General features: G+C 40.0%; 1 long non-coding RNA gene across 1 annotated transcript in view; it reads left to right on the plus strand.

The window, feature by feature from the left end:
• LOC117283761 overlaps window positions 1–3,774 on the plus strand; it is a 5,149-nt gene extending 1,375 nt beyond the window's left edge. The window contains exons 3-4 of the long non-coding RNA XR_004514792.1: window positions 2,744–2,847; window positions 3,411–3,774. This is a non-coding gene — a long non-coding RNA (uncharacterized LOC117283761). The remainder of the gene's footprint in view (window positions 1–2,743; window positions 2,848–3,410) is intronic.
• The last annotated feature ends 6,571 nt before the right edge of the window (window positions 3,775–10,345 follow it).

Consider the following 10,345-nt stretch of genomic DNA (forward strand, 5'->3'; position numbering starts at 1 on the left):
CAGGCAGTGCAATATGCTGCAGGATAGAGACCCTTGTCTTCATCTGGAGGAAGGCTGACCCTGGCGGCAGTGGGTCTCCTTCAGCCTGCTTCCATTTGGGCTGTGGTCATTTCTATAAATCACAGGACTCCGGCCCAGCAGCACTGGCATTGCCCAGGAGCTTCTTCGAAATGCAAATCTAGGGTCAGAGATTCAGCTTGATGGTGCCGCTGCCTCCCTCTCAAGTGCAAGGTCTCAAGTTCCATCCCCGGTACCAGGAAAAAAAAAAAAAAAAGGGCAAATCTAGGGCCTGGGATTTAAGCATCCCAAGTTTGATCCCTTCATCCTAGTACTAGTGAATCTGATGCTGCAAGTGGGCTGGGTGACTGATGGCCAGGAGGCTTAATAGGCCTTTTGGTGACTTGTTATACCTAAAGTCAGAGACCCACCATCCTGAATCAAGTCCCGAGTTTTTTATTCCCCACTGTTCTGAAGGGTACACAAAGTTGTTTGTGCACCAAAAAGTTCTCAATATTTATTTTATTTTATACAGTGTATTACATCTATGTACTTTTTTTTTTCTTGGTACTGGAGATCGAACTCAGGACCTTGCACTTGCAAGGTCCTATGTACTATTATTTAAAATAAAATCCCTGGCCCTATGTACTATTATTTAAAAACATCTAGAAAAGAAAAGTTACAAGGATAAGACCAAGATGAAATGAACAATATTTTTCATTGTCTTGTTACTCTCTGACAGCACAGAATGCACCTTGGACAACATTAAACGTGAGTGATTATGAGTGTGTCCACCTAAATAACAAAACAGATTGTTCAAAGAATACTTATTATATTTGGTCATAGCATAACGTTACATCGGGAATATACATGCCCTTGTAAAAGGCAGGCATATTCAAAGCGGTTAAGGCAAGGGGAAAATTTTAAAGCAAATGTGAGGAAAAGTACACCAGACACCTTGAGACAATAATCCCTTGGCCACAGTGATTAATAATTAGAGTGGCATTTTTTTTTTTTTTGGTACCAGAGATCGTACTCAGGACTTTCTACTTGCAAACAAGCTGGTAGCACCACTGAGCTAAAGCCCCAGCCCAGATTGTCCTTTTTCTTTAGTACCAGGGATGGAACTCAGGACCTTATGCTTGCGAACCTCTGAGCTAAATCCCCAGTCCCTCTTCAGCATTGTTTTAAAGCCATTTGTCCTTTTTGCAAAAGTAAGTTTACTTAAAAGTAGAAAATAGATTATCTAGATCCTCTTCATGAGTACGTGTAAGATTCAGTTTGCTGACCCCTCCACCTGCCACACACACAGTGCCCTCCTCCTACATGACAGTCTAGGCCTCCAGAGTCCACCCGCATGAATGAATGGCACTGCAGAACTTTCTCTTTATCTCTTCTAGAAGTGAAATACTGGGCTAAATGGATGGACTTTTATCTCCTTTTCTTGGCCCCATGGGCCATCTTATACTCCCCCTGGGATGCATGGCCCCCATTTTAGAGACCCCTTCTCCCTACTAAGTACAATACTCCTCTTCTTTCTCTAAGGCTTTATAGAAGCTCTTGATGATACCTTAAATCAAGAGGATCTGCTCATAGCTATAAAGTCCATATAAGAAAGGCTCAATCCAGGGGGTCTCACTCAGGAGACCACCTGTTCCCCTCCCCTCTATGACTAGTTCTTCACCTGAGAGGTTAAAGCCCAAGAGTGTGGAGTGTCACCTGAGGGCAGCACGGCAGACACAACTACTGGGCAGCTTACAGCAGGCCACACTAGGCCCTGACCCTGCACCCCACCCACCAGCCTGACCCACTGTGGACACAGTCCTTCAGGACAAAAGCAGGGGAAGTAGGAGGGAGGGGCTACTGCCTCACCAGCTTCTTGTGGCATTTCTGAAATCTCATTTCCTCTCATAATTCTAAAGCAGGTGCATCTGTTTTTGAGTATATCTCTTCACTTGCTATTCTGATTGTGTGAGTCACAAGTTTTTTCCAAGGACTGACCTCCTATTTTTCCTCTGGTGGAGGCACTGAGGGCAGCCAGTCCCTCAGCCAGAATCAGCTGAGTAGCAGAAGCACCACATCATCCAGCCCTCAGCAGACGCAAGGGGAACACTCCACAGACCCAAGCTGGGTAAGCCCCAGTGGCACAGGGAGTAGTCCCTGGAGAAGTTACCCAGTGCTTTGTATTTTGGCTCCAATCTTGCAACGAAGTATGTGCCTAGCCCCACCCAGGAGAAGCAAAACAAAAACAGGCCAGCCCTCACTCCTTCTTGGGGGACCTCAGCTCCTTAGGGCATTGGGTGTGGCTGGTAACAAACCCAAAGAAAGAAAATAGCTTTATGAAAAACTAAAGCTCAAATCCAGGTGCCTGCATCTACAAGCACTCTGAAAACCAAACGGATACAATTAGGCCCAAGGCCTCTGTGAGAATTTCAATTTTCATTTGCATGAAAATCTTTAAAATTCATATAAACATATTCCACATCCTAGAAAGATCATTCCCCAACTGTTTAGAGATTTCAGCACTGATATTAAAAAACTGAATAGAGCTGGGTGTGGCGCTTCATGCCTATAGTACCAGCTACTCAGGAGGGCTATAGCAAGACCCCATCCTCTTAAAAGAAATAGAGGGGAAGGAAGGAAGGAAGGGAGGGAGGACAGATGGAGGGAGGGAGGCAAGCATTTCACTCATAAATGTTATGCTGGTGCTCTGTCCAAGTGAAATGTGGCCATGCTTCTATTGTAGGAAAAGCATGGAAAAAACATATCATCCTATATCACCCCAGGGAGGTGCCACTGAGCACACAGTCTCCTCAGCATTTGAGGTCAGAAAACACTGGTCACATTAAAGTAAGTGCTCACTTGCATGTGGGGTTGGGGTTGTAGAAACTTTGCTATTTCATTTATACAATGATTTTGATTTTACAGATAACTTCCTTTGGTTTTTTTGTTTTGTTTTTTGTTTGGAATTTTTGAGGGGTTTGGTTTGTTTTAGGGAACAAGGGAGTTGCAGTGCTAAGGATTGATCCAGGTCCTTTGTACTGAGCTACATTCCCAGACCCCACCTCTTTTTTTTTTACTTTATTTTGAGACAAGGTCTAACTGAGTTGTCCAGGCTGGCCTGAAACTTATGATCCTTCTCCTTCAGCTTGCCACAGTGCTGGGACAACAAGCTGGTGCCACCACACAGGGCTGAATTTGACTTTCAAGTTAAACCAGAACTATTGAAGCATACACAGTTTAAATAATTTTATGTTAATTTATGTATAACTTAAATGTATATGTTCAAGAAATATGATAAGCAAAATAATTTAAATCCATCTTCAAGGATCGTAAGACTCTTAATTTCCTTCATTGAAAGAGGTTTGTACATGACTCAGATTTAAATCTCACTACTCTCGCCTTTAAATCAGGTAGCCAAGCACTGTCAACAGCAAAGGTGAACGCTGAAAGAATTTAGAGAAGTCTTCTAAGGCTGAGGTCCAGCAGAGAGAGGGACACCAGGGAGGTGTTTCATCACGTAGCTATTTACTAGGAGCTGAGACTAAACCGGCATGGAGGAGGAGGAAAAGGACAAAGGCCATAGCTGGGGAAGAAACAGCCAGCCTACTTGCCCAGGCTACAGGAGGGGCTGCTTACTACTGTTCCAGTGTCATCATCTGCACCTGAAATGTTCGCTTCTGGCATTTTGTGGGCAATAAATACAAAGTGAATGCTGCTGACTAATGAACAAGCTAAGATACTCTTTGAATGGGCACACACACACACACACACACACACACACACACACAGGTTTCCCCAGGGAACTGTTGCAGACACCTCAGAGACACAGCAGGCAGGTGAGCTCATCACCCCTAGGAGGGAAGAAGTGGCTTCCTATCTGGATTTTACTGTGCCATGGCCTTGGCTCAGGTGGGTGTGAAGTTCCCCACTCCTTGACCTCCCTTGACAGTGGACTAGAGGATCACAGGGTTAGATCTGGCCAGGAAGGCAAGGGTCACAGCTTTGTCTGGGTCGCTCCTCACTCTTTGCAGGAACCACAGTGCCAGTAGGAGCAGAGCAAGAAATGCAGGAGGGCAAGAAGTTTAGAGTCAGAAATGGTAAGGTTCCTGCAAGTCGACAGCAAGCTCATGATGCAGCAAGGACTGCAGGAACCTAACAGAGGAGCAAGTCCAGTGAATAGTCATGTGGCACCTTCACCATTGAGCTAGGAGGTCAGCTGCCAGGTCCCGTTAGACAGAAACCTCAGAGATCTGGGCTCCCTGCCTTCTAAGACAGGAACCTGCTAGAATCTCATGTGGAAGATGACGGTTAATGAATGAAGACAAAATAAGCAACCAACCAAGACACACTTACAAGTAAACAGAAACAAATGAAGCACTGGGGAGTCGCTTCCCAAAGCTTCAGCTTCCTGCCAACTCAAGTATTTGACCCCACCCCAAACACGTACCCAGGCAACCATAATAAAGGACCACAGATGGGGGGGTACCACATAATAAAGTACCACAGTTCTTGAAGCTGAAAGTCCAAATCAAATTATCAACCATTTTGGTTTCTCCTGAGGCCTCTCCTTGGCCTACAAATGACCACCTTCTCACTATGTCTTCACTTGGCCTTTTCTCTGTGCACAAGCATCCTTGGTGTCTCATCCTCTTCTTATAAACATATGGGTCCAGCAGGATTAGGGCCAAATCTTTATGAATTCATTTAACCTTAATCATATCTTCAAAGGCCTTATTTCTAAATACAGTCACATTCTGAGGTATTAGGACTTCAATATATGAATTTGGAGGGGACATAATTTAACAGTGGCCCTGAGTAAGGTATGGGAGTACCAGGTCCAGCTGCATCCCTGCATGGAGGTCAGGCTGCAGCCCTACCTGCAATAGTAGCTTCGCTCACATTTATGGGAAGACCATGCAGTAGCCGCAGGAATGACCAAACCTCTCACCTTTCCTCAGCCCCTGGTAAAGATGGACTGAATTTGACCTCCCACCCTGGGTCCTGTCTAAAGGCTGTTGAACCACCACTGAGACGTCACCACATCTATCTTGGTGAAGGTGGAACAGAGAATTCTTTCTCATTGACTCATAGGATCTAGGTGAGCCTCAATGGCCCTGGGCATTGGCCACCGATGCAAAATCTGCTCAGCATGGCACAGGCCACCTCAGGTACTCTTCTGGATTCTGGTTACTCAGACGACAATGGAGGATGTGCCACTCCCAGGCCTGGCTAACAACACACCTGATCCCTGGTGCAATGTCACAAGTTGGGTCCATGAGTCACTTTCCCCAGACACTACAGACACCAAAGAGCTGTGGGACTCAGACTGTGCTAGCAGCAGCACTCCAGGCCTGCTCCAAGAATCTTCACCAATACAGTGTAGTTAAGAGTACTGATTTCCATTGCCATTAATGACAAGACAATTGTTCCACCAAGGACAGCCAGAAATACTGGACCAAATATAACAATTATTGGAGGTTTCAGAGAGTAAACATGAGAGTGAAAACTTAGATCTGACCAAGATCTCCAGAGAGCAAATGGGTGCAGGAGTATTTCCTAAGTATACACAGAGCAGATGAGAGACTAAGTTCAGCTGCCAAAAGCTTCCTAAGCGCTGAGCAGGGCCTCATTACAACAATAGTGTATACATCAGAGTAGAATAAATGGAATTGACTTTTTTTTGAGGTACTCGTCTGAGAAGAGGTAAAAGTATTCATTTCCTCTAGGATTTGATAATTCCAATATTTTGTGATAGATCTAAGTAGTTTGACTTCTAAAACTTGTATTTCTAAATAATAAAAACAACAACTACCAAGTTAAACAAGGAGAAAATCAAATAATTCAAAAGGTTTTGTGCCAGGGATGGTGGCACATGCATGTAATACCAGCTACTTTGGTGGCTGAGGCAGGAGGATTGTAAGTTCAAGGTCCCCTGTAAGCAACACAGTCAGACATCATTTCTTTAAAAAGTTAAAAAAAAAAAAACTAAGGAAAGAAAAAATAAAAGGGAACACAGATTAATTGGAACAAAGAGAAAGCAAATAATGACAAGAAATTTAAATTTAAGTGGATCAATTATTACATTAGATGTAAGTGGACAAAATGCTCCAGTTAAAATATAGAAAGATTGACTTGATAAAAAACCAAACTTAATTATAAGCTGCTTACAAAATAAAAATTTTTAGCAATTCAGAGAGGTAAAAGTTAAAATATGAGAAAGACATAACAATCAAAAACCTAAAGGAGGGGCTGGGGATTTAGCTCAGTGGTTCTGTCACCTCACTCACAAGCTCAAAGACCCGAATTTGATCCCTGGTACCAAAAAATGAAAGAAAAATAAAAAACCTAAAGGAAGCTGGAAGAGATATATTAATATCAGAAAAGTAGACAAAGACAAGAAGCATTACTACAGATAAATAGGCATTTTATAATAAAAAAGGTTTTATTCACTAGAAAGATCTAACAAATCTAAATTTGTATATACATAATAGCCTCAAAGTAAGGAAAATAAAAATTGAGAAATAAAATAAAAAATAGATAAATCCTTGACAGTGACTAGATAGTTCCACATTTTTCCCAGGAATCTTGGGGAAGACAAACAAAAACTGATAGAAATTAAAGTGGTATATGGTTTAACTGAATAAATTAACCCAGATAACTAGCACTGACACAAATTTTACTAAAATGTTGGATTTAAAAACAAAGCAGAAAAATCTTTTGAACATCCAGCCAGTCACTTCCAAAAAAAAAAAAAAAAAAAAAAAAAAAAAAGTAATTTAGAAGGGAAAACAAGTTTGACTACCAAAAAAAAAAAACCATTTTGATAGCAATGTTTTATGTCAGGAGAAGAAAACAAGCAAAAATATTTTCAGTACTCAGGGAGAAAAAAATGAAAGCCAAGAATTTTTTTCACTAGCCAAACTGGCTTTTAAATATAAACAATGCAGAAATATTGTGTCTAAAACATAGGAAAATCCAGGGAATATTAAATCCATATCCCTTTCTTAGTAAATTACTAGAGCCTGAAGTTTTGATGGTTGTGGAGGCAGAGGTGTGTGTAAGATGAAGGCTGCTTGAAGGATATAAAAGAGATGGCTTAGTATATGTGCTGCCAAAGTAAGCACTAAAAGATACAGTTCCATATGTATGAATTTTTTGTTCCATCAAAGAGGAAGAGCAAGACAAAGAAGCAGTAGAATGGGGTAAGGACACACACACAAAAGAATCTGCTTAGCTCTTTTCAGTAACCAAAATTTGGGCCTTACTGTGTCATTTTCCACTAAGAGATCAGTGCTTCAAGGAGAGATGTCTAGGATAATAATTCCACTAGATGAACCTGGACTATCTTGTTATAGCAGATGGAAAAGGAGCTGTCAAAGACATGGGAGCTACTTGCAGCGCACCTAGCCAGATATGGGACAATTTGAAAACCAAGGAACATAAATCCACTTCTTCAATATGACACAAAATTAAAATGATAATTGACCATCCTTGAAGACTGCTGAGAAACCAATTTTTATTTTGATAACAGGTAAGGGGAAAGAAAATGAAGTACTTATCCAGCTTTTTTTATTGAACTAGTTAGGCTAAGTAGTAGGGTTGGGAGAATAGCTCAGTAGCAGAGTTCATGCCTAGGATGTTCTGGGTTCTATTGAAAAAAAAAGTGCTGAAAGTGAAATTTCTATCTAGAAGCATTCCAACAGATGTAAAGAACAAATAATAGAACTGTAATATCACTGTTTCACAATCCTGAATGAATCAATGCACCTCGCAGTGGAACACCAATAACTTCCAAGTCTCATAAAGAGAAAATTCCAACAACTATTTGTGAAGTAAACATTTATAAAGAGTAATGCCAAAAAACAACAATAAAACCGACCTGATTCCAATTAAACTTGTAGCTCCAATTAGCAGTTTACAGGAAATACAAATGTAATGAGAAAAATCTAGAATGTAAGAAACTTATACAGGACCAAGTTTTATAAAAAACAAATAGGGAGGGGGGAGAGAGACTGGACAAATTATCAAAAGAATTGGGCAAAAAAGAGTCAAGAGTTTAGGTATTTATACTTGGATGAAAAAAATTATAAAATAAACGTAATCACCATAAAAGCCAAGATTTCATTATCAGATTCTATTTGGGCAGGTTGGTAGCTGCAAAAATGTTCACCTTATAAAAATTAATTAGGCTGTATGTTGTTAATGTGATTTTTTGAAGGTTGTTATATTTTATTTATTTATTTTTTTTGGTACTGGAGATCGAACTCAGGTGCTCATGCTTTTGAGGCAGGTGGCAGAACCACTGAGCTAAATCCCCAGCCCTTGAAGGTTGTTATATTTAAAACTAAAAAGTCTCTCACCAATACTGAGGACTGAACCAAGACTTCACACATCAAGCAAGAGCTCCGCCACCATACCATATCCCAACCCCTTGTATTTTTTCATTCTGAGACCAAGTCTTGCTGAGTTGCCCAGGCTGGGTTCAAACTCATGGTCCTTTGCCTCAGCCTTCTGAGTAGCTAGAATTATAGGCAAATATCCCCACACCCACCTAAAAATTTTAAAAAGCTTTTTAAAACTCAAAGTTTTAATATGATTACTGAATTTGACCTGATCTTTACATAAAAACACTACACTAAACAACTACAGAATATACATTTGTTTTAAGGGCACATAAACCATTTACAAAAATTTATTATATTTGGGGTCATAGAGTAAGTTGCAACATATTTCAAAAAATTAAAATCAGAATGTATTCTGTGGCTACAGTAATAATAAGATTTTAATCAATAATAAAAGATAACTACAAATCTGTGTATGTTTGGAAATTCATATAGTTCTACTAACACTCAAATCAAAGATAAAATTACGAGAATTTAAGAAATATTTTGAACAAAATGTAAAATAATTTAAAATAACAAATCTGTAAACTTATAGTATGTATTAAAAACAGTGCTTAGAGAGATATGTATACTTTTCATTGCATAACACAAAAGAAGGGTGGAAGTTGATAATCTAAGCATCTTCTCAAAAAAGAATATTTGTTTTGTTTTGTTTTGTTTTTTGGTACCGGGGATCAAACTCCGGTCCTTGCGCTTGCAAGGCGGGCGGTGGAACCGCAGAAGAATATATTTTTAAGAAAGAAGGTTAACCCTCCAAAAACAGTTAAGAAAAAGAAATACATAATTATAAGAACTAAATTCATAAAATAGAAAGCAAACATAAGAGAGATCAATAATACCAAAAATTGGATCTTTACTCAAAAAATTAAATTAATAAGCTGCTAGAAAGACTAAGAAAGAGTAAAATCCAGACAACCAAAGTTAGGAATGAAAAAGAAATCAACAGTATAGATCCCAGGCACATTCAAAAGATTAAGAAAGGCCAGGCATGGTGGTGTACATCTGTAATCCCAGTACTGGGGAGGCTGAGGTAAGAGGATCACTGTGATTTCGAGACCAACCTGGGCTACACAGTGAGTTCCAGGTCAGTATAAACTACATAGTGAGACCCTGCCTCAAAAAAATAAAACAAAAAGAAAATTGGAAAATCCTAACAAGATGGTTCAAGACCTCTATTCATTGAAACAAAAACTATAAAGTATTATTTTAAAAAGAGAAAATCTTAAAAACAAAGACCCTATGTCAGAAAAAAACAAAACAAAAAAATCTGCAGGCATGCAAAAAAGTAAAAGTGCCCTATAATAACATTTCAACCCTGTATTAATCAGTATCGATGATTTGGCATTCGTTACTTCAGATCTTGTTCCCTGCAGTAGATGTGATCAAAATATATGATGAATGTTTAAAAATTTTAAACGTATTACAATAGAGACGCATTGCCATTAATCCCCTTAGAATATTAGCCCCCCACACACACTTCAAACACACTTATCCATCCCATCATTCTTGCCATTTTCTGAAGCACTGATAGAAGATTCATGTCTTTAAAGGTACGACATGGGCCGGGGATTTAGCGCAGAGGTGCCGACGCCTGCCTCACAAGCACAAGGTCCCGAGTTTGACCCCTGGTACCAAATAAATAAACGATTAAAAAGAATGGTGAGCATTGCCAAGTGCCCTCAACAGAAAGACAGGCCGGTAAAATAAATACGGTGTGGTCATCTACTTTAATCACCAGATCTTCTGGTGACTTCTGGCTCTTCCTCAGAGTCAAAATAACCACAAAAGGTAAATATTTTAATTCGATTCAGGACATCGAGGCAGCCATAAGTTGTCCATGATGCCACTAATGGCACTCACAAAGAAGACTTCCAGAATGCTCCAGAAAGTAGAAATATCAAGGGGCTAAGTGTGTTCAAAGCAAGCAGAAGTACTCTATTGAG

This window comes from Fukomys damarensis, unplaced genomic scaffold, assembly GCF_012274545.1.
Source record: "Fukomys damarensis isolate Sample0158 unplaced genomic scaffold, DMR_v1.0_HiC HiC_scaffold_30, whole genome shotgun sequence".
Classification (NCBI taxonomy): Eukaryota; Metazoa; Chordata; class Mammalia; order Rodentia; family Bathyergidae; genus Fukomys; species Fukomys damarensis.